Below are 24,412 nucleotides of genomic sequence, written 5' to 3' on the forward strand. Positions count from 1 at the left end.
GAGAAGGCCGAAAGATAACATGGGCTGGAAACGGCCCAACGGAATAACGGGCCGTTAATGGGTATAAAGTGATACACTGTTCATTATAGGTCAGTTTCACCACGGGGCGTTAATGGGTGTAAAGTGATACACTGTTCATTTCGGGCCAGTTTCACCATGGGCCGTTAATAGGCCAAGAGTTACATAGGCCCTCATATGGGCCGAAAGACATCGTGGGCCATACATGGGCCAGAAGTGAAAACGGGCTGGAATCATATTGGATGGCCTAGATAACGCTACTGGGCCTAATTCGGATAGGGCGTAACGGGCCTTGGGTTAGCGGGCTATAAATGGGCTATATGCGAACAGGCCGTTAACAGGCTTTCCATGGGCCGGCCCGCCACCTTTTGACCAAGTCAAACGGGCCGGCCTTTTCACAGGAATGGGCCTCTGTTGGGCCGTGCCACGTGTCGACGTATCATAGGCGCCTATCTGACCCACTGACAAGCTGACACGTGTTTCGTCCGGCCAATAAGAATTTTACACGTGGAAATTTCCCATTGGTCGGGGCTGTTAATGGGTTATCGGATCCAAAACCCGACCCGATAGCTTAACGGCGTTCCGTTACGGTGGATGCCACGTGTCGGTCACCCTTGACGAAAGCACTTCTGTGACGCGCGATTTATCGTCATGGAAGTGGACACTTCCATGATGATAATTTTGGTAATGTCATGGAACACTTCTACGACAGCACAGGTATGACTATCTTGATTCTGTCATAAATTGGTCATGGATGTACATGCATGACAAAAAAGTGACCTACTGTGACAAACACGTATCATCACGGAAGTGTATTTTTTTTGTAGTGTTGAGTGATTATATGGCTAGTGTTAAAGGTGAACTTAAACTTATTAGTAAACATGCTTCTATGGTTACCACTCAAGTAGAACAAGTACTTAAAGCTCAGAATGATTTGCTCAATGAATTAAATAATAAGAATGATAATGTTGTTAGAGTTATGACTGGAGGTGGTAAAATGACTCAGGAGCCTTTGTATCCTGAGGGCCACCCAAAGAGAATTGAGCAAGATTCTCAGAGAACTACTATAGATGCACCTAGTCCTTCTAAAAGGAAGAGAAAGAAAAATGATAGGACTTTGCATGCTTCTAGTAAACCTGTTGTAGACACACCTGAGAATCCCAATAATATTTCTATATCTGATGCTGAAACACAATCTGGTAATGAACATGAACCTAGTGATAATGTTAATAATGATGTTCATGTTGATGCTCAACCTAGCAATGACAATGATGTAGAAATTGAACCTGTTGTTGATCTTGATAACCCACAATCAAAGAATCAACATTATGATAAGAGAGACTTTGTTGCTAGGAAGCACGGTGAAGAAAGAGAACCATGGGTTCAGAAACCCAGGCCTTTTCCTCCTAAACCATCCAAGAAAAAGGATGATGAGGATTTTGAGCGCTTTGCTGAAATGATTAGACCTATCTTTTTGCGTATGCGTTTGACTGATATGCTTAAAATGAATCCTTATGCTAAATATATGAAAGATATTGTTACTAATAAGAGAAAGATACCGGAAGCTAAAATTTCCACCATGCTTGCTAATTATACTTTTAAGGGTGGAATACCAAAGAAACTAGGAGATCCTGGAGTACCAACTATACCATGCTCCATTAAAAGAAACTATGTTAAAACCGCTTTATGTGATCTTGGAGCCGGTGTTAGTGTTATGCCTCTCTGTTTATATCGTAGACTTGATTTGAATAAGTTGACACCTACTGAAATATCTTTGCAAATGGCTGATAAATCAACTGCTATACGTGTCGGTATTTGTGAGGATGTGCCTGTTGTGGTTGCAAACGTTACTATTTTAATGGACTTTGTTATTCTTGATATTCCCGAGGACGATAGTATGTCTATTATTCTTGGAAGACCCTTTTTGAATACTGCAGGGGCTGTTATTGATTGCACCAAAGGCAATGTCACTTTTCATGTTAATGGTAATGAGCATACGGTACACTTTCTGAGGAAACAACCTCAAGTCCATAGTATCAATTCTATTGGAAAAATGTCAACTATTACTATTGGAGGTTTTGAATTTCCTCTTCCTACTGTCAAGAAGAAATATGGTATTCTTATTGTTGGGGACATTCATATCCCCATTGAGGTAACCTAGTGTTATTCAAAGTTTCTCCGGTTTCATGTTACTCAAAATGAGTTTGTTAACAAGATCTGATCAACCTTGTTAGTGGATTCCTTTTGATGAGCATGAGATGGATGAAGTTAGAAAACACAACTCTCTGTACCCTCCTTTTACTTTCTGCTATTTATATTAAATAAAGCAAAATAGTATTTTTTTCTGTCTGTTTTCTGAATTATCCATGCAATAAAAAATACCCTGAAAATAAAAGTTGTCCAAATGCCCTGAAAATTAAATATGATTTTTTCTAGAATATTTGAGAATATCTAGCACTGAGAACACACCAGGGGGAGCAAGCACCTGGCCACGAGGGTCCAGGGCGCGCCCACCCCCTGGACGCGCCCCTGCCTCGTGGGCCCATGGTGGCTCCCCTCCACTTATTCCAGCTACCACACACTCCTTCCTCCCACAAAAATCACCAACCAGCTCAAACCCGAGTTCAAGTTCATCTTGCTGTCATTTTCGATCTCCTAGCTCAAAGCTCCATTCACAAAACTGCTTTGGGGGATTGTTCTTTGGTATGTGACTCCTCCAATGGTCCAATTAGTTTTTGTTCTAGTGCTTTATTCATTGCAAATTTTTGCTGCTTAGGTGACCATGTTCTTGAGCTTGCATGTCAAATTTATATGGTCAAAAGTAGTTTTAATGCATGATATATCCTCTAGGCACTTGTGGGAGTAGTTGCTATCAATTTTGTTGAGCTTGGTTCACTTTTATTTTGAGTTACTAAAAATTTTAGAAATTTTTCAGAGGAAGAAATATGTTTAGGAAAATGTACGAAGGTGGTTCTTCAAGGAAGCAAGGACCCAGACTCGCAATACGCGATGTGGACGAGGAATCACCAAGGGATGCTCAAGTGCGACCCTGTGAATGGCCGTCAGAGGACTTCATGGTTCGAGCAGGAATCAAGGAGGAATTTGAAGCTTATGTGCATAATGCTGATCTTGAGAGCTTCGAGGCAGATAAGTGCGTCAATACCTCTATTTAACTGATTCATTTGTGAGAAGGTTTAAATTTTCATCATCACGCAATTCTCAAACTGTCCTGTTCGATCTTTATGATAAATCTTATACCATGGACTTAGAAGGTTTTAACACTGCTTGTAAACTCCCACAGTGGGGTGATGTTAGTGAACCTCGCAAGTCTGAATTTAGAGATTTTCTTGCTAGTATAACTGTGGGGGAATCTAGAGATGTAACACAAGCCACCATAGGGAGCATTCATTTTCCTGCTATACACTATTTTGCTCTCTTCATAGGAAGGTGCATAAACGGTAAAGATGAAGCATGCCACATGTGTGTACCTGATCTTAGCGTTCTCAGGAGCGCTGTTCTAGGAGATAAACAATACAACTTGGGGGCTATTGTTGCACGTAGGTTGCATAATAATCGTATTCATGGAGATTTCTTTGGTGGAATTTATGCAACTCGTATAGCTAACTTTCTTGAGATACCATACGTGGAGATGATATTGAGTTGCCTCCTTCTTATCTAGATTATGATGCTATGGTTTGTCATCAGTTTGTTGAGAGGAACGATCAGTTCCTCCAGTATCGACTAATCTTTGACATACGACGAACCTATCACGTCGCTCTCCCTGCTCCTACTTTCTTTGACTTTCAGGCAAAGGGGAGATATGTTATAACCAGGGAGGAGGCGACTGAGTACGAGAGGAGGGTGGAGACAGCTCGCCTCCAAGCTGCATCTCAACAAGCAATTGCCGCTGCATCTCAGTACGACCCCAGCTACAACTTTGGATATCCGCCAGGCCAGCCGTGGCCATAGACGAACTTAGGCCAGAATCCTAAGCTTGGGGGAGTACATATTTCTCACCGACATTACATTCCTGTTCACACACTCATGCTAGTTGTCGGTGCTCATACTTTTTCACTGTAATATCCATGCTAGTTTATTTTCCTTTTTATGCTTTCTTCTTGTGTGTTTGATAAACCTTAAGAAAAACCAAAAAAATTAGTTGTAGCTTTTAGTTAGTTTACTTTCCATGCCTATAGTAGTAGTAATTAAAAGGAAAACCCAAAAAGATTTCTCATTCTTCTTTTGCTTGTTGGGAGCTTTCTCGTGTAAATAGTTTTATTTTTTTCTTGTTCTTTGGGGGTCTAGAGGAGAAGATCATAATGACAATGTTGAGTGGATCTTATATGCATTATTGTTGATCTAACAAGAGCCCATATTACCTTGTCTTCTCTCTTGAATTGAATGCTTGCAGATTCCAGCTTAGTCCAATGCACGTGCACTATTATTATTTTCCACACTATTCGATCATGCAAGTGATGAGAAAAGCTGGTATGAACTCGACCTCTCTTGTTTTTGTAAATATGATTAGTTCATCGTTCCTGATTCAGCCTATTATGAAAGAAACATGTTTGCAATGACAATTAGAGATTGTAGTTGCTTATGCCATGCTTAATTAGCTAGGAGCTTATAATGGTTTACCTTGCGTGCCAACATGCTATTAAAATGGTTGTGATGTGGTATGATAGGGTGGTATCCTCTTTTGAACGATTTGAGTGGCTTGACTTGGCACATGTTCACGTATGTAGTTGAAACAAAATCAACATAGCCTCTACGATATTTATGTTCATGGTGCATTATATCCTACTCATGCTTGCATTCGTTGTTGATTAATTTTAATGCATGTTCATGACTATTGTCGCTCTCTAGCTGGTTGCTTCCCAGTCTTTTTCTAGCCTTCACTTGTACTAAGCGGGAATACTGCTTGTGCATCCAATTCCATAAACCCCAAAGTTGTTCCATATGAGTCCACCATACCTACCTATATACGGTATCTACCTGCCGTTCCAAGTAAATTTTTATGTGCCAAACTCTAAACCTTCAAATAAACATTCTGTTTTGTATGCTCGAATAGCTCATGTATCAACTAGGGATGTCTGTATCTTCCATGCTAGGTGGGTTATTCTCAAGAGGAGTGGACTCCGCTCCTCACTCACGAGAAAATGGCTGGTCATCACGATGCCCAGTCCCATGCTTTATGCAAATCAAATCAAAATAACTGCAGAGAAAACTCCCCCGGGACTCTTGTTAGTTGGAGGCACTCGTTGTTTCGAGCAAGCCATGGATTGATGCTTGTTGGTGGAGGGTGAGTATAAACTTTACCATTCTGTTTGGGAACCGCCTATAATGTGTGTAGCATGGAAGATATCGAGATCTCTCGGTTGTTATGTTGACAATGAAAGTATACCGCTCAAAATATTATTCATATCTATTTCAAAACCGAGCTCTGGCACCTCCACAAATCCCTGCATCCCTCTAGGAAGGGCCTATCCATTTACTTTTATGTTGAGTCATCATCCTCTTATTAAAAAGCACTAGTTGGAGAGCACCGCTGTTGATACGTCTCCAACGTATCTATAATTTTTGATTGCTCCATGCTATTATATTATCTATTTTGGATGTCAATGGGCTTTATTTTACACCTTTATATCATTTTTGGGACTAACCTACTAACCGGAGGCCCAACCCAAATTGCTGTTTTTTTGCCTATTTTAGGGTTTCGCCAAAAAGGAATATCAAACGGAGTCCAAACGGAATGAAATCTTCGGGAACGTGATTTTCTCAACAAACGTGATCCAGGAGACTTGGAGTGGGTGTCAAGAAACAACGGAGGAAGCCACGAGGCAGGGGGCGCGCCTACCCCCTGGGTGCGCCCTCCACCCTCGTGGGCCCCTCGTTGCTCCACCGACGCACTTCTTCCTCCTATATATATCCACGTACCCCCAAACATCCAGGAGCACCACGAAAACCTAATTCCATCGCCGCAACCTTCTGTACCCGAGAGATCCCATCTCGGGGCCTTTTCCGGAGCTCCACTGGAGGGGGCATTGATCACGGAGGGCCTCTGCATCAACTCCATGGCCTCTCCGGTGATGTGTGAGTAGTTTACTTCAGACCTACGGGTCCATAGTTATTAGCTAGATGGCTTCTTCTCTCTCTCTTTGGATCTCAATACAAAGTTCTCCTCGATCTTCTTGGAGATCTATTCGATGTATTCTTCTTTTGCGGTGTGTTTGTCGAGATCCGATGAATTGTGGGTTTATGATCAAGTTTATCTATGAACAATATTTGAATCTTCTCTGAATTCTTTTATGTATGATTGGTTTATCTTTGCAAGTCTCTTCGAATTATCAGTTTGGTTTGGCCTACTAGATTGATCTTTCTTGCAATGGGAGAAGTGCTTAGCTTTGGGTTCAATCTTGCGGTGCTCGATCCCAGTGACAGAAAGGGAAACGACACATATTGTATTGTTGCCATCGAGGATAAAAAGATGGGGTTTATATCATATTGCATGAGTTTATCCCACTACATCATGTCATATTCCTTAAAGCATTACTCTGTTCTTATGAACTTAATACTCTAGATTCATGCTCGATAGCGGTTGATGTGTGGAGTAATAGTAGTAGATGCAGGCAGGAGTCGGTCTACTTGTCACGGACATGATGCCTATATACATGATCATACCTAGATATCTATCTATCTATACCTATACTAATTCTTGACTCCCTAGAAATTAGCATGTTAATCAGAAATTAGGAGCCGTTAATCTGGTGGGACCGAATTATTATGGTGGAGATGCACCCAAATAATTCTTGATTGGATATTTCCTTAATCGTGGAATTTTTTTTACTCCAAGGCCTGTAAAAATAGATTCCATCAAACACACGATCCTTTCCTGAAAACAAAAACACGATCCTAATACTAGGCCATCGTTTGTTGCTTTCCTAATTAATAAAGCAATCTATATCTCTTTCTAAAAATAAAAAGAAATCATTCCACCAAACACACGATCCTTTCCTTAAATAAAAATACGATCCTAAAACTACTCCATCGTATCTTGCTTTCCTAATTAAAGCAATCTAACTCCTAACCTCAATGAGCCTTCCCATCAGGGTGGAATAGCCAGATAATCTTTTGTACGTCAGCAATGGAGAGGAGCCGTGATGAAGGAATTCCAACAACAGCCACATCTGCAGCCTACGCTAGCTATTCCCATTGGAGAAGGAAAAGGTTATCAGATTGAGGCTGGCATGATCATTCGTCTACATGTGGATTCGCGGCATGTCATCAACTAGGCTCCCCATGAAGGTTGGACAGCCAGATCACTCATGGCGCCAAACATACAGGTTCAGATTGATCAACTTTCATGTGTGGTTTTGGATTCTGTACGTCAGCGATGGAGACTAGCGTGATGATGTCTGGAGAGAAACTCTAAAGGAAATTGTGCTATTCTCAGTTGAGAAAGAAAAGTGCTTTGAGAGTTTAGATTTCAAACATCAGTGCTCAAGATGGTACAACATGTTTCAGTTCTCATGTTAAATTTTTTTGAATTAACACAAGGACTTCTCATGTTAATATTCTTCTTTTCATGCATTCTCTTGATGGTAATTAGTGCAGCATTCTCTTTGTTGAATTTCTATGCCGATATGTACTTGGTTGGAAAGTTACCACTCTAAGTACTATAGGTTAATACATTTATGCTACAACATTAAAACCTTTGTTGAAACATGCAGTTTCTAATCCACGGTTTTGCCATGGTTGTGTGTCTTCTCCATCAGGTCATGCAGGCTGACACCAAAATCCACCCAAACCATGCATGAACGCTCAACGGTCAACTCATATTTGACTATTCCTACAAGTAACAAAATCTTCATCATAGCCGAAGGCAAACATCCCAAGCAGTATAGCTGCCTCATGTTACTGCAGTAACACATCAATGTGGTATTGTTCAACAGGACGTGCACATATATCATGTATACCGTACTTTTCTTGGTTCAATTGCTATGGGTTACTTCCAATCGGTCGAGCTCTTTTCCCTCTATTTTAGGTCTACTCCATAATGAGATCTCACATGTCCTTTTGAATTAAATTTAGTCAGATTTTCTTTTCACTGCTGGTAGATGATTCTCAGGTGGTGGTTCGGATAGCATGATGCCGCTTTAGAAGAAGTGAAGAACTAGGATATGTTGTCGTTCCAAGTCCCAATGGTGACGCGGGCCTGTTATGGCATGCCAAGTTGGTCGGATCGTGCTTGCCATGTCACTGGTGGGAGCTAACCAGCTGTGCCCAGTGACACAATAGAACAGCCATCAGCGGCAACGCATGCAGATTGAAGAGGGGAACCAGGACTGTAGGAGTGCAGGACAACGGAAATTGCAAGCATGCTGTACATGAAGGAGAGAAGGACAACAGACGGATGAGAGCTGAAAAAGCGATAGATGCTTATGCCGGTACGTGTTCTATGCAACTAAGATGTTGCTTTAGGCTTAATTCCTTTCACCGCTAGGACTGAATCATGCCTTTGTTGCGGTTCAGCTGTACGTTCTTCTTTATCAAAGGAACCAATGATTCCCTTAATATTTTTCTTACCAAACATTTTTATTCTCTTTGAGAAGAAACAATCAGTGTTTAAACTCAGTTTAGTTGCTGTTTGGTGGATGCCTTAATATATTCTGATTATAGTTTCTTTCATCTTTTATCTTATATAAACAGGAGTAACAATGGCTACGTACCAACACGATGCTCTATGATTCTTCGAACAGATGCAAATAAATTAATATATTCTCTTGAAAAAGGCGTGTTATGCAAAATTCAGATCTATGCGATGTTTCGTTTCGAAAAAACATTTAGCGTGTTTTTTGGGTCATATATAGTTTTAAATAAGAAATCCAGAAACAAGCAGATATTGGGGGACCTGGAAGCTATAGTTTCCAACACTTATTTTGTTTTCTAAGTAGAAATAATGATAAATATAAAATAACGTTCCACACAGTTTGAAATTGCTTTGATCTAGGCCACATGCATACATGGACAAACATAACAGTAGAGGTTATTAGCAAGGAACGATGCTGGCTAATTGATCTTTTTACATAAGAACAATAGTACAATATATCTAAATAAGTGGTACATAGTGGAAAAAAGGCTTGACTTCATCACGCTGACAGTGAAGAAAACAAATAGTAGTTTTCTAGCCCCATATTAAGTTGATGCCTTTTTTTGCGAGGGTATCTGATGATTTTCCTCTATGCATTTTTTAAAATAGTGCATGTGGTAACAATTAAAAGTGATGCCTTATGAAGGAGAAATTAAGACCAGTAAAAAGATATTAGATTATGATCTATGAGCAAAGCACATATTTAGGGATGTCGAGTTGTATCAATGTTCCGAATTGCGTTTTAAATCAAAGGGAAGTTCGACAGGGATATATTGTTTAGAAAGCTACTTTATGGTGTCACACAGACAAGATTGGTATATTTCTTCTGAATATTTATAAAGTCATGCATAGTTAGATATTGCCTTTTCTGGAAGTCTTACATGATAATTTACACTTTCAAGGAAGTATGCGAACAAAAATGACACATATTAAGACATGCACAATAATGCACTTGAAACATAAATACAATAAAACTCTAAAGTTATATTAAAACTAGAAAAAAATAGATGGAAATTATGTTGATTTAAATTTAAATATAAAAATATGGCATTCTAGACAAATCACTATGGAAAAATGAAGAATTTTGAAGCATGCAATAGTCAAAATAACAACAATGAACCAAAACCATAGCAATTCATCAACATTCCACATACTAGCCCGTGCAAATGCACGGGTTCACGACTAGTTTTCATAACTATGCTCAATTCTATCAATTGCCCGACAGAAATTCGTTTACCCACCGTAATACTTATGCTCTTGAGAGAAGCCACTAGTGAAACCTATGGCCCCTGGGTCTATCTTCCATCATATTAATTTTCCAATACTTAGTTATTTCCTTTGCCATTATACTTTGCATCTTTATTTCTCTTTATCATAAAAATACCGAAAATATTATCTTATCACATCTATCAGATCTCACTCTCGTAAGTGACCGTGAAGGGCTTGCAACCCCTTTATCGCGTTGGTTGCGAGGTTCTTATTTGTTTGTGTAGGTGCGTGGGACTTGAGCGTGATCTCCTACTGGATTGATACCTTGGTTCTCAAAAATTGAGGGAAATACTTACGCTACTTTGCTGCATCACCATTTTCTCTTCAAGGGAAAACCAACGCAGTGCTCAAGAGGTAGCAAGAAGGATTTCCGGCGCCGTTGCCGGGGAGATTCGCGCCAAGTCAAGTCAAAATTTGACTCTCGACAACAAGCCGTTTCAGGCGCCGTTGCTAAGTCAAGACATACCAAGTACCCATCACAAACTCTTATCCCTCGCATTGCATTATTTGCCATTTGCCTCTTGTTTTCCTCTCCCCCACTTCACCCTTGCCGTTTTATTCGCCCTATCTTTTTTGTTCGTCGCTTTCTTGCTTGCCTTGTCGTTATGGCTAGTCCTCTATCTTCTCCATTGTCTCCCGAGAATGAAGTTCTTAATTTTAAACAAAGGGAGGGAGAAAATCTAAAAGATGCTTGGTATAGAATTTGCAATGCTCAAAATAGATCTATCAGGAAGCAGTCTACTTCCGTTCTTCTCCGCAATTTTTATGTAGGCACTACTCCTTGGTACAGATATATTCTTGATACCATTACCGGAGGGAATTTCTTGGGTAGCCATACTTTTGATTCTTATAACGCTATGATAGATTTGTTTGGCTCACCACCTCTTTTGGTTAATGGGACTATGTTAACTTTGGAACATGTGATGCAAAGGCTTGAAATTATTGAGAATAAAGTTGCTATTGTAGAGTTGATTGAGAATTTGGATAAAAAGATCCACAATCAAATTACCCAATATGGATCTAAGGTGGGAGTTACTCTGAATTTTTTAAGGAAAAAGAACCCATAGTTAATGAAAGAATAGATCAAGATTCTACTAGAATCGATAAACTTGAGGGAATTATCACCAACTTGGGGTCTGCTTTTTCTTCCATTAAAAATACTCCAAATCCTCCCACTAAAATTGCCAAGCTTGTTTATGTTCCTAAAAATAAGGGTGAATCCTCTAGTAAGGAAACTGCGGATTTAAAATCAATAAGTGTTCATCCCAATCTTTTTGCTAGCATTAAGGAACCGTTTGCTACAAATTATTTTCATGATTTTGTGCCTAGGAGTTTGATAATTAATAAAAATAAAGAAACTCCTAAGAGTTATAGGTGTCTCATTGAAGAATTACCTACCAAAGATGGCAATACCTAGATCTATCTTCGCTTTTATGCCTGGCTAGGGACGTTAAACGCTAGCGCTTGTTGGGAGGCAACCCAATTTGATTTTTATTCCTTGATTTTTGCTCCTGTTTAGTAATAAATAATTTATCTATCCTCTGTTTTGGTTGTGTTTTTTGTGTTTAATTAGTGTTTGTGCCAAGTAGAACCGTTGGGAAGACTTGGGAAATTCTTTTTGATCTTGCTGTAAGAAACAAAAACTTTAACGCTCACGAGAATCGCTTCCATTTTTATTTGGAAAGTGATATTTAGTTAATTCTTCTTGCAGATGATTAATAGATAAATTACTCACGTCCAGAAATTTATTTTAGAATTTTTGGGGTTCCAGAAGTTGAGTTAGCTACAGATTACTACAGGCTGTTCTGTTTTTGACAGATTCTGTTTTTTGTGTGTTGTTTGCTTATTTTGATGAATCTATGGCTAGTAAAAGAGTTTATAAACCATAGAGAAGTTGGAATACAGTTGGTTTAACACCAATATAAATAAAGAATTAATTCAGTATGGTACCTTGAAGTGGTGTTTTGTTTTCTTTCGCTAACGGAGCTCACGAGATTTTCTATCTTGAGTTTTGTGTTGTGAAGTTTCCAAGTTTTGGGTAAAGATTTGATGGATTATGGAACAAAGAGTGGCAAGAGCCTAAGCTTGGGGATGCCCATGGAACCCCAAGGTAAAATTCAAGGACACCAAAAAGCCTAATCTTGGGGATCCCCCGGAAGGCATCCCCTCTTTCGTCTTCGTCTATCGGTAACTTTACTTGGAGCTATATTTTTATTCACCACATGATATGTGTTTTGCTTGGAGAGTCTTGTATGATTTGAGTCTTTGATTCTTAGTTTACCACAATCATACTTGCTGTACACACCTTTTGAGAGAGCCTCACATGATTTGAAATTTATTAGAATACTCTATGTGCTTCACGTATATCTTTTGAGCTATGTAGTTTTTGCTCTAGTGCTTCACTTATATCTTTTAGAGCACGGTGGTGGATTTGTTTTATAGAAACCATTGTTCTCTCATGATTCACTTATATTATTTTGAGAGTCCTTTAGAACAACGTGGAAATTTGGAATAATATAAAAACTTTCATAGAAGTGCATTGAATACTATGAGAAGTTTGATACTTGATAATTGTTTTGAGATATGGAGATGATGATATTAGAGTCATGCTAGTTGAGTAGTTGTGAATTTGAGAAATACTTGTGTTGAAGTTTGTGATGCCTGTAGCATGCACGTATGGTGAACCGTTATGTGATGAAGTCGGAGCATGATTTATTTATTGATTGTCTTCCTTATGAGTGGCGGTCCGGGACGAGCGATGGTCTCTTCCTACCAATCTATCCCCCTAGGAGCATGCGCGTAATACTTTGTTTCGATAACTAATAGATTTTTGCAATAAGTATGTGAGTTCTTTATGACTAATGTTGAGTCCATGGATTATACACACTCTCACCCTTCCACCATTGCTAGCATCTCTAGTATCGCGCAACTTCCGCCGGTACCATAAATCCACCATATACCTTCCTCAAAACAGCCACCATACCTACCTATTATGGCATTTCCATAGCCATTCTGAGATATATTTCCATGCAACTTTCCACCGTTTCGTTATTATGACACGCTTCATCATTGTCATATTGCTTTCATGATCATGTAGTTGAAATCGTATTTGTGGCAAAGCCACCATTCATAATTCTTCATACATGTCACTCATGCATCATTGCACATCTCGGTACACTGCCGGAGGCATTCACATAGAGTCATATTTTGTTCTAAGTATTGAGTTGTAATTCTTGAGTTGTAAGTAAATAAAGTGTGATGATCATCGTTATTAGAGCATTGTCCCAAGTGAGGAAAGGTGATGGATACTATGATTCCCCCACAAGTCGGGATGAGACTCCAGACGAAAAAAGGGAAAACAGGCCAAAAAATAAAAAGAAAAAGGCCCAAATAAAAAATGAGAGAAAAAGAGAGAAGGGACAATGCTACTATCCTTTTTCCACACTTGTGCTTCAAAGTAGCACCATGTTCTTCATATAGAGAGTCTCCTATGATACCACTTTCATATACTAGTGGGAATTTTTCATTATAAAACTTGGATTGTATATTCCAATGATGGGCAATCCCTACTCACTCACATTGATATCTATTGATGGTCATCTCCATAGCTCGTTGATACGCCTAGTTGATGTGAGACTATCTTCTCCTTTTTGTCTTCTCCACAACCACCATTCTATTCCACCATAGTGCTATATCCATGGCTCACGCTCATATATTGTGTGAAGATTGAAAAAGTTTGAGAACATCAAAAGTATGAAACAGTTGCTTGGCTTGTCATCGGGGTTGTGCATGATTTAAATATTTTGTGTGGTGAAGATAGAGCATAACCAGACTATATGATTTTGTAGGGATAACTTTCTTTGGCCATGTTATTTTGAGAAGACATAATTGCTTAGTTAGTATGCTTGAAGTATTATTATTTTTATGTCAATATTAAACTTTTATCTTGAATCTTTCAGATCTGAACATTCATGCCACAATAAAGAAGAATTACATTGAGAAATATGTTAGAAAGCATTCCACATCAAAAATTCTTCTTTTATCATTTACCTACTCGAGGACGAGTAGGAATTAAGCTTGGGGATGCTTGATACGTCTCCAACGTATCTATAATTTTTTATTGCTCCATGCTCTTATATTATCTATTTTGGATGTCAATGGGCTTTATTTTACACTTTTATACCATTTTGGGACAAACCTACTAACCGGAGGCCCAGCCCAAATTGCTGTTTTTTTGCCTATTTTAGGGTTTCACCAAAAAGGAATATCAAACGGAGTCCAAACAGAATGAAACCTTCGGGAACGTGATTTTCTCAACAAACGTGATCCAGGAGACTTGGAGTGGGTGTTAAGAAACAACGGAGGAAGCCACGAAGCAGGGGGCGCGCCTAGCCCCCCTGTGCGCGCCATCCACCCTCGTGGGCCCCTCGTTGCTCCACCGATGTACTTCTTCCTCCTATATATATCCACGTACCCCCCAAACATCTAGGAGCATGCTACCTCTTGAGCACTGCATTGGTTTTCCCTTGAAGAGGAAAGGGTGATGCAGCAAAGTAGCGTAAGTATTTCCCTCAGTTTTTGAGAACCAAGGTATCAATCCAGTAGGAGGCCACGCATGAGTCCCTCGCACCTACACAAACAAATAAAATCCTCGCAACCAACGCAATAAAGGGGTTGTTAATCCCTTCATGGTCACTTACGAAAGTGAGATCTGATAGATATGACAAGATAATATTTTTGGTATTTTTATGATAAAGATGCAAAGTAAAGAAAGCAAAATAAACGGAAAAGGAAATAGCTTGTTGACGGAAGATCAATATGATGGAAAATAGATCCGGGGCCATAGGTTTCACTAGTGGCTTCTCTCGAGAGCATAAGTATTACGGTGGGTAAACAAATTACTGTTGAGCAATTGACAAAATTGAGTATAGTAATGAGAATATCTAGGTATGATCATGTATATAGGCATCATGTCCGAGACAAGTAGACCGACTCCTGCCTGCATCTACTACTATTACTCCACACATCGACCACTATCCAGCATGCATCTGGAGTGTTAAGTTCAAAAGAACAGAGTAACACTTTAAGCAAGATGACATGATGCAGAGGGATAAACTCATGCAATATGAAATAAACCCCATCTTGTTATCCTCGATGGCAACAATACAATACGTGCCTTGCTGCCCCTACTGTCACTGGGAAAGGACGTCACAAGATTGAACCCAAAGCTAAGCACTTCTCCCATTGCAAGAAAGATCAATCGAGTAGGCCAAACCAAACCGATAATTCGAAGAGACTTGCAAAGATAACCAATCATACATAAAAGAATTCAGAGAAGATCCAAATATTGTTCATAGATAAACTTTATCATAAACCCACAATTCATCGGTCTCAACAAACACACCGCAAAAGAAGATTACATCGAATAGATATCCACAAGAGAGGGGGAGAACTTTGTATTGAGATACAAAAAGAGAGAAGAAGCCATCTAGCTAATAACTATGGACCCGTAGGTCTGAAGTAAACTACTCACACTTCATCGGAGAGGCTATGGTGTTGATGTAGAAGCCCCCCGTGATCGATGCCCCCTCCGGCGGAGCTCCGGAAAAGGCCCCAAGATGGGATCTCACGGATTCAGAAAGTTACGGCGGTGGAATTAGGGTTTTGGCTCCGTATCTGGTAGTTTGGGGGTACGTAGGTATATATAGGAGGAAGAAGTACGTCGGTGGAGCAACATGGGCCCCACGAGGGTGGAGGGCGCGCCTGGGGGGTAGGCGTGCCCCCTACCTCGTGCCTTCCTGGTTGCTTTATTGACGTAGGGTCCAAGTCCTCTGGATCATGTTCGTTCCGAAAATCACGTTCCCGAAGGTTTCATTCCGTTTGGACTCCATTTGATATTCTTTTTCTGCGAAACTCTGAAATAGGCAAAAAAACAACAATTCTGGGCTGGGCCTCCGGTTAATAGGTTAGTCCCAAAAATAATATAAAAGTGTATAATAAAGCTCAATAATTTCCAAAACAGGATATAATATAGCATGGAACAATAAAAAATTATAGATACGTTGGAGACGTATCAAGCATCCCCAATCTTAATTCCCACTCATCCTCGAGTAGGTAAATGATAAAAACAGAATTTTTGATGTGGAATGCTACTTGGCATAATTTCAATGTAATTCTCTTAATTGTGATATGAATATTCATATCCGAAAGATTCAAGACAAAAGTTCAATATTGACATAGAAATAATAATACTTCAAGCATACTAACTAAGCAATTATGTCTCTTCAAAATAACATGGCCAAAGAAAGTTATCCCTAAAAAATCATATAGTCTGGCTATGCTCCATCTTCACCACACAAAGTATTTAAATCATGCACAACTCCGATGACAAGCCAAGCAATTGTTTCATACTTTTGGTGTTCTCAAACTTTTTCAATCTTCACGCAATACATGAGCGTGAGCCATGGACATAGCACTATATGTGGAATAGAATGGTGGTTGTGGAGAAGACAAAAAGGGAGAAGATAGTCTCACATCAACTAGGCGTATCAACGGGCTATGGAGATGCCCATTAATAGATATCAATGTGAGTGAGTAGGGATTGCCATGCAACGGATGCACTAGAGCTATAAGTATATGAAAGCTCAACAAAAAGAACTAAGTGGGTGTGCATCCAACTTGCTTGCTCATGAAGACCTAGGGCATTTTGAGGAAGCCCATTATTGGAATATACAAGCCAAGTTCTATAACAAAAAATTCCCACTAGTATATGAAAGTGATAACATAGGAGACTCTCTATCATGAAGATCATGGTGCTACTTTGAAGCACAAGTGTGGAAAAAGGATAGTAGTATTGTCCCTTTATATATATATTTTTTGGGCCTTCTTTTTTTGGCCTTTCTCTTTTTTGGGGGACAATACTCTTTGAATGATGATCATCACACTTCTATTTATTTACAACTCAATGATTACAACTCGATACTAGAACAAAGTATGACTCTATATGAATGCCTCCGGCGGTATACCGGGATAGCAATGATGCATGAGTGACTTGTACGAAAGAATTATGAATGGTGGCTTTGCCACAACTAAAATGTCAACTACATGATCATGCAAAGCAATATGAAAAAATGGAGTGTGTCATAGTAAACGGAACGGTGGAAAGTTGCATGGCAATATATCTCGGAATAGCTATGGAAATGCCATGATAGGTAGGTGTGGCGGCTGTTTTGAGGAAGGTATATGGTGGGTGTATGATACCGGCGAAAGGTGCGCGGTATTAGAGAGGCTAGCAATGGTGGAAGGGTGAGAGTGCGTATAATCCATGGGCTCAACATTAGTCATAAAGAACTCACATACTTATTTAAAAAATCTATTAGTTATCCAAGCAAAGTACTACGCGCATGCTCCTAGGGGGATAGATTGGTAGGAAAAGACCATCGCTCGTCCCCGACCGCCACTCATAAGGAAGACGATCAATAAATAATCCATGCTCCAACTTATTTACATAATGGTTCACCATACGTGCATGCTACGGGAATCACAAACTTCAACACAAGCATTTATCAAATTCACAACTACTCAACTAGCACGACTCTAATATCACCATCTCCATATCTCAAAACAATTACCAAGTATCAAACTTCTCATAGTATTCAACACACTCATAAGAATTTTTTTATTAATCTTGAATGCCTAACATAATTAAAGCAAATTACCACGCTATTTTGTAGGACTCTCAAAATAATCTAAGTGAAGCACGAGAGAACAATAGTTTCTATAAAACAAATCCACCACCGTGCCCTAAAAGATATAAGTGAAGCACTAGAGCAAAAACTATATAACTCAAAAGATATAAGTGAAGCACATAGAGTATTCTAACAATTTCCGAATCATGTGTGCCTCTCTCAAAATGTGTGTAAAGCAAGGATGATTGTGGAAAACTAACAAATAAAGACTCAAATAACACAAGATGCTCCAAGCAAAACACATATCATGTGGTAAATAAAAATATAGCTCCAAGTAAAGTTACCGATGGAAGTAGACGAAAGAGGGGATGCCTTCCGGGGCATCCCCAAACTTGGGTTTTTAGGTGTACTTAGATTATATTGGGGTGCCATGGGCATCCCCAAGCTTAGGCTCTTGCCACTCCTTGTTCCATAATCCATCAAATCTTTCACCCAAAACTTGAAAACTTCACAACACAAAACTTAAAGTAGAAAATCTCGTGAGCTCCGTTAGCGAAAGAAAAGAAAACACCACTTCAAGGTACTGTAATGAACTCATTATTTATTTATATTGGTGTTAAAATTACTGTATTCCAACTTATATATGGTTTATAAACTATTTTACTAGCCATAGATTCATCAAAATAAGCAAACAACACACGAAAAACAGAATCTGTCAAAAACAGAAAAGTCTGTAGTAATCTGTAGCTAACGCAAGTTCTGGAACCCCAAAAATTCTAAAATAAATTGCTGGACGTGAGTAATTTATATATTAATCATCTGCAAAAATAATTAACTAAATATCACTTTCCAAATAAAATGGAAGCAATTCTAGTGAGCGCTAAAGTTTATGTTTTTTACAGCAAGATTAAAAAGACTTTCCCCAAGTCTTCCCAACGGTTCTACTTGGCACAAACACTAATTAAACACAAAAAACACAACCAAAACAGAGGCTAGATAAATTATTTATTACTAAACAGGAGCAAAAGGCAAGGAATAAAAATAAAATTGGGTTGCCTCCCAACAAGCGCCATCGTTTAACGCCCCTAGCTAGGCATAAAAGCAAGGATAGATCTAGGTATTGCCATCTTTGGTAGGCAATCCATAGGTGGCTCTCATAATAGATTCATATGGTAATTTAATTTTCTTTCTAGGGAAGTGTTCCATGCCTTTCCTTAACGTAAATTGGAATCTAATATTCCCTTCCTTCATATCAATAATTGCACCAATCATTCTAAGGAAAGGTCTACCAAGAATAATATCACATGAAGGATTGCAATCTATGTCAAGAACAATAAAATCTACAGGCACACAATTCCTATTTGCAACAATAAGAACATCATTAATTCTTCCCATAGGTTTCTTAATAGTGTAATCCACAAGGTGCAAGTTTAAAGAGCAATCATCAAAATCACGGAAACCTAGCAAATCACACAAAGTCTTTGGAATCGTGTAAACACTAGCACCCAAATCACACAAAGCATATCATTCATGATCTATAATTTTAATTTTAATAGTAGGTTCCCACTCATCATAAAGTTTTCTAGGGATAGAAACTTCCAACTCAAGTTTTTTTCATAAGATTGCATCAAAGCATCAATGATATGTTTGGTAAATGCTTTATTTTAACTATAAGCATGAGGAGAATTTAGCACGGATTGTAACAAGGAAATACAATCTATCAAAGAGCAATTATCATAATTAAATTCCTTGAAATCCAAAATAGTGGGTTCATTGATATTTAAAGTTTTGACCTCTTCAATCCCACTTTTAACAATTTTAGCATCAAGATCTAAAGACTCCGAATTTTTGGAACGTCTTCTAGGTAAAGGTGGATCATATTCAGTCCCATCCCATGATTATCAAGATTCATATTTCAAAACAAATATTTAATAGGGGACACATCAATAACTTTTAGATCTTCATCTTTATTATCATGGAAACTAGAAGAACACGCTTTTATAAAGCAATCTTTCTTAGCACACATCCTAGCAGTTCTTTCTTTGCACTCATCAATGGAAATTCTCATGGCTTTGAGAGACTCGTTGATATCATGCTTAGGTGTAATAGATCTAAGTTTCAAAGAATCAACATCAAGAGAAATTCTATCAACGTTCCTAGCCAACTCATCAATCTTAAGCAATTTTTCTTCAATCAAAGCATTGAAATTCTTTTGCGAAGTAATAAATTCTTTAATATTAGATTCAAAATCAGAGGGTATATTATTAAAATTTCCATAAGAATTGTTGTAGGAATTACCATAATTATTAGAGGAATTACTAGGATACGGCCTAGGATTAAAGTTTCCTCTATACGTGTTGTTACCAAAATTATTCCTACCAACAAAATTCACATCCATCGATTCATTATTATTCTCAATCAAAGTAGACAAAGGCATATCATTAGGATCAGAAGAAACACTTTTATTAGCAAATAATTTCATAAGTTCATCCATCTTTCCACTCAAAACATTAATTTCTTCTATCACATGCACTTCCTTATTAGTAGATCTTTCAGTGTGCCATTGAGAATAATTAACCATAATATTATCTAGGAGTTTAGTAGCTTCTCCTAAAGTGATTTCCATAAAAGTGCCTCCCGCGGCAGAATCTAAAAGATTTCTAGAAGCAAAATTCAATCCGGCATAATTTTTTTGTATAATCATCCATAAATTCAAACAATGTGTAGGGCAATTACGTATCATTAATTTAATCCTCTCCCAAGCTTGTGAAACATGTTCATGATCAAGTTGCTTAAAATTCATGATATAGTTTCTAAGAGAGGTGATCTTAACGGGAGGAAAATACTTAGAGATAAAAGCATCTTTGCACTTATTCCACGAATCAATACTATTTTTAGGCAAAGATGAAAACCAAGCTTTAGCACGATCTCTAAGCGAAAAAGGAAATAGCTTCAATTTAACAATATCATTGTCCACATCTTTCTTCTTTTGCATATCACACAAATCAACAAAGTTGTTTAGATGGGTAGCAGCATCTTCACTAGGAACGCCGGAAAACGGATCTTTCATGACAAGATTCAACAAAGCAACATTAATTTCACAAGATTCAGCATTGGTAAGAGGAGCAATCGGAGTGCTAATAAAATCATTGTTGTTGGTATTAGTAAAGTCACACAATTTGGTATTATCTTGAGCCATCGTGACAAGCAAGCAATCCAACACACAAGCAAAAAAGAGACGGGCAAAAAGAGGCAAATAGAGAAAGAGAAGGAGGACAGAGAGAGAGGGCAAATAAAACGGCAAGGGTGAAGTGGGGGAGAGGAAAATGAGAGACACATGGCAAATAATGTAATGCGGGAGATAAGGGTTTGTGATGGGTACTTGGTATGTTGACTTTTGCGTAGACTCCCCCGCAACGGCGCTAGAAATCCTTCTTGCTACCTCTTGAGCACTGCGTTGGTTTTCCATTGAAGAGGAAAGGGTGATGCAGCAAAGTAGCGTAAGTATTTCCCTCAGTTTTTGAGAACCAAGGTATCAATCCAGTAGGAGGCCACGCACGAGTCCCTCGCGCCTACACAAACAAATAAAATCCTCGCAACCAATGCAATAAAGGGGTTGTCAATCCCTTCACGGTCACTTACGAAAGTGAGATCTGATAGATAGGATAAGATAATATTTTTGGTATTTTTATGATAAAGATGCAAAGTAAAGAAAGCAAAATAAACGGAGAAGGAAATAGCTTGTTGACGGAAGATTAATATGATGGAAAATAGACCCGGGGGCCATAGGTTTCACTAGTGGCTTCTCTCGAGAGCATAAGTATTAGGTGGGTAAACAAATTACCGATGAGCAATTGACAGAATTGAGGATAGTTATGAGAATATCTAGGTATGATCATGTATATAGGCATCATGTCCGAGACAAGTAGACCGACTCCTGCTTGCATCTACTACTATTACTCCACACATCGACCGCTATCCAGCATGCATCTAGAGTATTAAGTTCAAAAGAACAGAGTAACACTTTAAGCAAGATGACATGATGTAGAGGGATAAACTGATGCAATATGAAATAAACCCCATCTTGTTATCCTCGATGGCAACAATACAATACGTGCCTTGCCGCCCCTACTATCACTGGAAAAGGACACCGCAAGATTGAACCCAAAGCTAAGCACTTCTCCCATTGCAAGAAAGATCAATCTAGTAGGACAAACCAAACTGATAATTCGAAGAGACTTGCAAAGATAATCAATCATACATAAAAGAATTCAGAGAAGATTCAAATATTGTTCATAGATAAACTTGATCATAAACCCACAATTCGTCGGTCTCAACAAACACACCGCAAAACAAGATTACATCGAATAGATCTCCACAAGAGAGGGGGAGAACTTTGTATTGAGATCCAAAAAGAGAGAAGAAGCCATCTAGCTAAAAACTATGGACCCGTAGGTCTGAAGTAAACTACTCACACTTCATCGGAGAGGCTATGGTGTTGATGTAGAAGCCCTCCGTGATCGATGCCCCTGATACGTCTCCGTCGTATCTACTTTTCCAAACATGGTTGCCCTTGTTTTGGACTCTAACTTGCATGATTTGAATGGAACTAACCCGGACTAACGCTGTTTTCAGCAGAATTACCATGGTGTTATTTATGTGCAGAAACAAAAGTTCTCGGAATGCCCTAAAACTTCACGGAACAACTTTTCAGAAATAATAAAAAATCCTTGAAAAAAATGAAGGCCAGGGGCCCACCACCTGTCCACGAGGGTGGGGGGCGCGCCTGCCCCCCTAGGGGTTAGTGTGATCTTGGAGCCGGTGTTAGTGTTATGCCTCTCTCTTTATATCGTAGACTTGATTTGAATAAGTTGACACGTACTGAAATATCTTTGCAAATGGCTGATAAATCAACTGCTATACCTGTCGGTATTTGTGAGGATGTGCCTGTTGTAGTTGCAAACATTACTATTTTAATAGACTTTGTTATCCTTGATATTCCCGAGGACGATAGTATGTCTATTATTCTTGGAACACCTTTCTTGAACACTGCAGGGGCTGTTATTGATTGCACTAAAGGCGATGTCACTTTTCATGTTAATGGTAATGAGCATACGATACACTTTCCGAGGAAACAACCTCAAGTCCACAATATCAATTCTATTGGAAAAATTCCATCGATTACATTTGGAGGTTTTGAATTTCCTCTTCCTACTGTCAAGAAGAAATATGATATTCTTATTATTGGGGATATGCACATCCCTGTTGAGGTAACATAGTGTTATTCAAAATTTCTCCGGTTCCATGTTATTCGGAATGAGTTCGTTAACAAGACCTGATCAACCTTGTTAGTGGATTCCTTTTGATGAGCATGAGATGGATGAAACTAGAAGGCACAACCTACTGTATCCCACTTTAACTTTCTGTTATTTATATGAAATAAAATAAAAATAGTATTTTTCTGTCTGTTATCTGAATTATCCGTGCAATATAAAAATACCCCGAAAATAAAAGTTCTCCAAATGCCCTGAAATTTAAATATGATTTTTTCTAGAACATTTGAGAATATTTGGCACTGAGAACACAGCAGGGGGGGGGGGTCATCCACCTGGCCACGAGGGTGGAGGGTGCGCCCAACCCCTCTGGGCGCGCCCCCCTGCCTCATGGGCCCACGGTGGCCCTCCTCCACTTATCCTTTCACCCACACACTCCTTCCTTCCACAAACACGAATAACCAGCTCAAACCCGAGTCCAAGCTCATTTTGCTGCCATTTTCGATCTCCTTGCTCAAAGCACCTCAAACAAAACTGCTTGGGGAGATTGTTCCTTGGTATGTGACTCCTCCATTGGTCCAATTAGTTTTTGTTCTAGTGCTTTATTCATTGCAAATTTATCTTGTCTAAGTGACCATGTTCTTGAGCTTGCATGTCAAATTTATATGGTTCCAAGTAGTTTTGATTCATGATATAGGCTCTAGGCACTTGTATGAGTAGATGCTATCAATATTATTGAGTTTGGTTTACTTTTATTTTGAAGTTACTAAAAATTTCAGAATTTTTTAGAAAATAATGAAGAGACTTTTGAGGGGCTCATCGAGCCGAAGCTCGAAGGAAAAGGCACAGAAGCCCAAGTATAATCTGCCTCGCACCACGGAGGCCTCACCGCTTTCCTCCATGACCAACGCGTTCAGTATCTCTTACTCACAAATATCTTTGTGCAAAACTTTCATTTCTATTCTAGGAGCTCACCACCTACGGTGGAGTTTTATTTATATGATGAGCATAAGGAGATGTCACTTTATGATTTTTGTCGGGTTTGTTTGGTCCCTTTCGAGGGTAAGACAGAGGAACCACATCGCGAGGATGTGGATGGGTTTATTGATACCATCATTGTAGGGGAAACGAGGAAGGTTTCCGATGCACGAATCACTAGCATACATTTTCCTGTTTTACGCTATTTTGCATTATTTCCTAGTCGTTGCTTAATTGGTCGCGGAAACTGTGGAAACCTTAGTGTTCCTGATATTATTATTTTGCTCCACGGTTTATTTAGTGATAACTCTGTTAGTATGGGCGGCATTATTGCTAAACGGTTAAGTCTGAACCGTACAACGGGCCCCATCTTTGGAGGCATCTATGCTTCACGCCTAGCTGCACATTTTAACATACCTATTAGGCATTATAAGAAGGAAGAAAAAGTGTTGCCTCGTGTTTATTTAGATTATAAGAGTATGGTGGCACATGATTTTATTGTTAAGAATAGGGAAGGAGAGCTTAAATACAAATTG

The sequence above is a fragment of the Triticum urartu genome, chromosome 1A (genome assembly GCF_056163025.1).
Source record: "Triticum urartu cultivar PI428250 chromosome 1A, HENAU_Tu73, whole genome shotgun sequence".
NCBI classification, from domain to species: domain Eukaryota; kingdom Viridiplantae; phylum Streptophyta; class Magnoliopsida; order Poales; family Poaceae; genus Triticum; species Triticum urartu.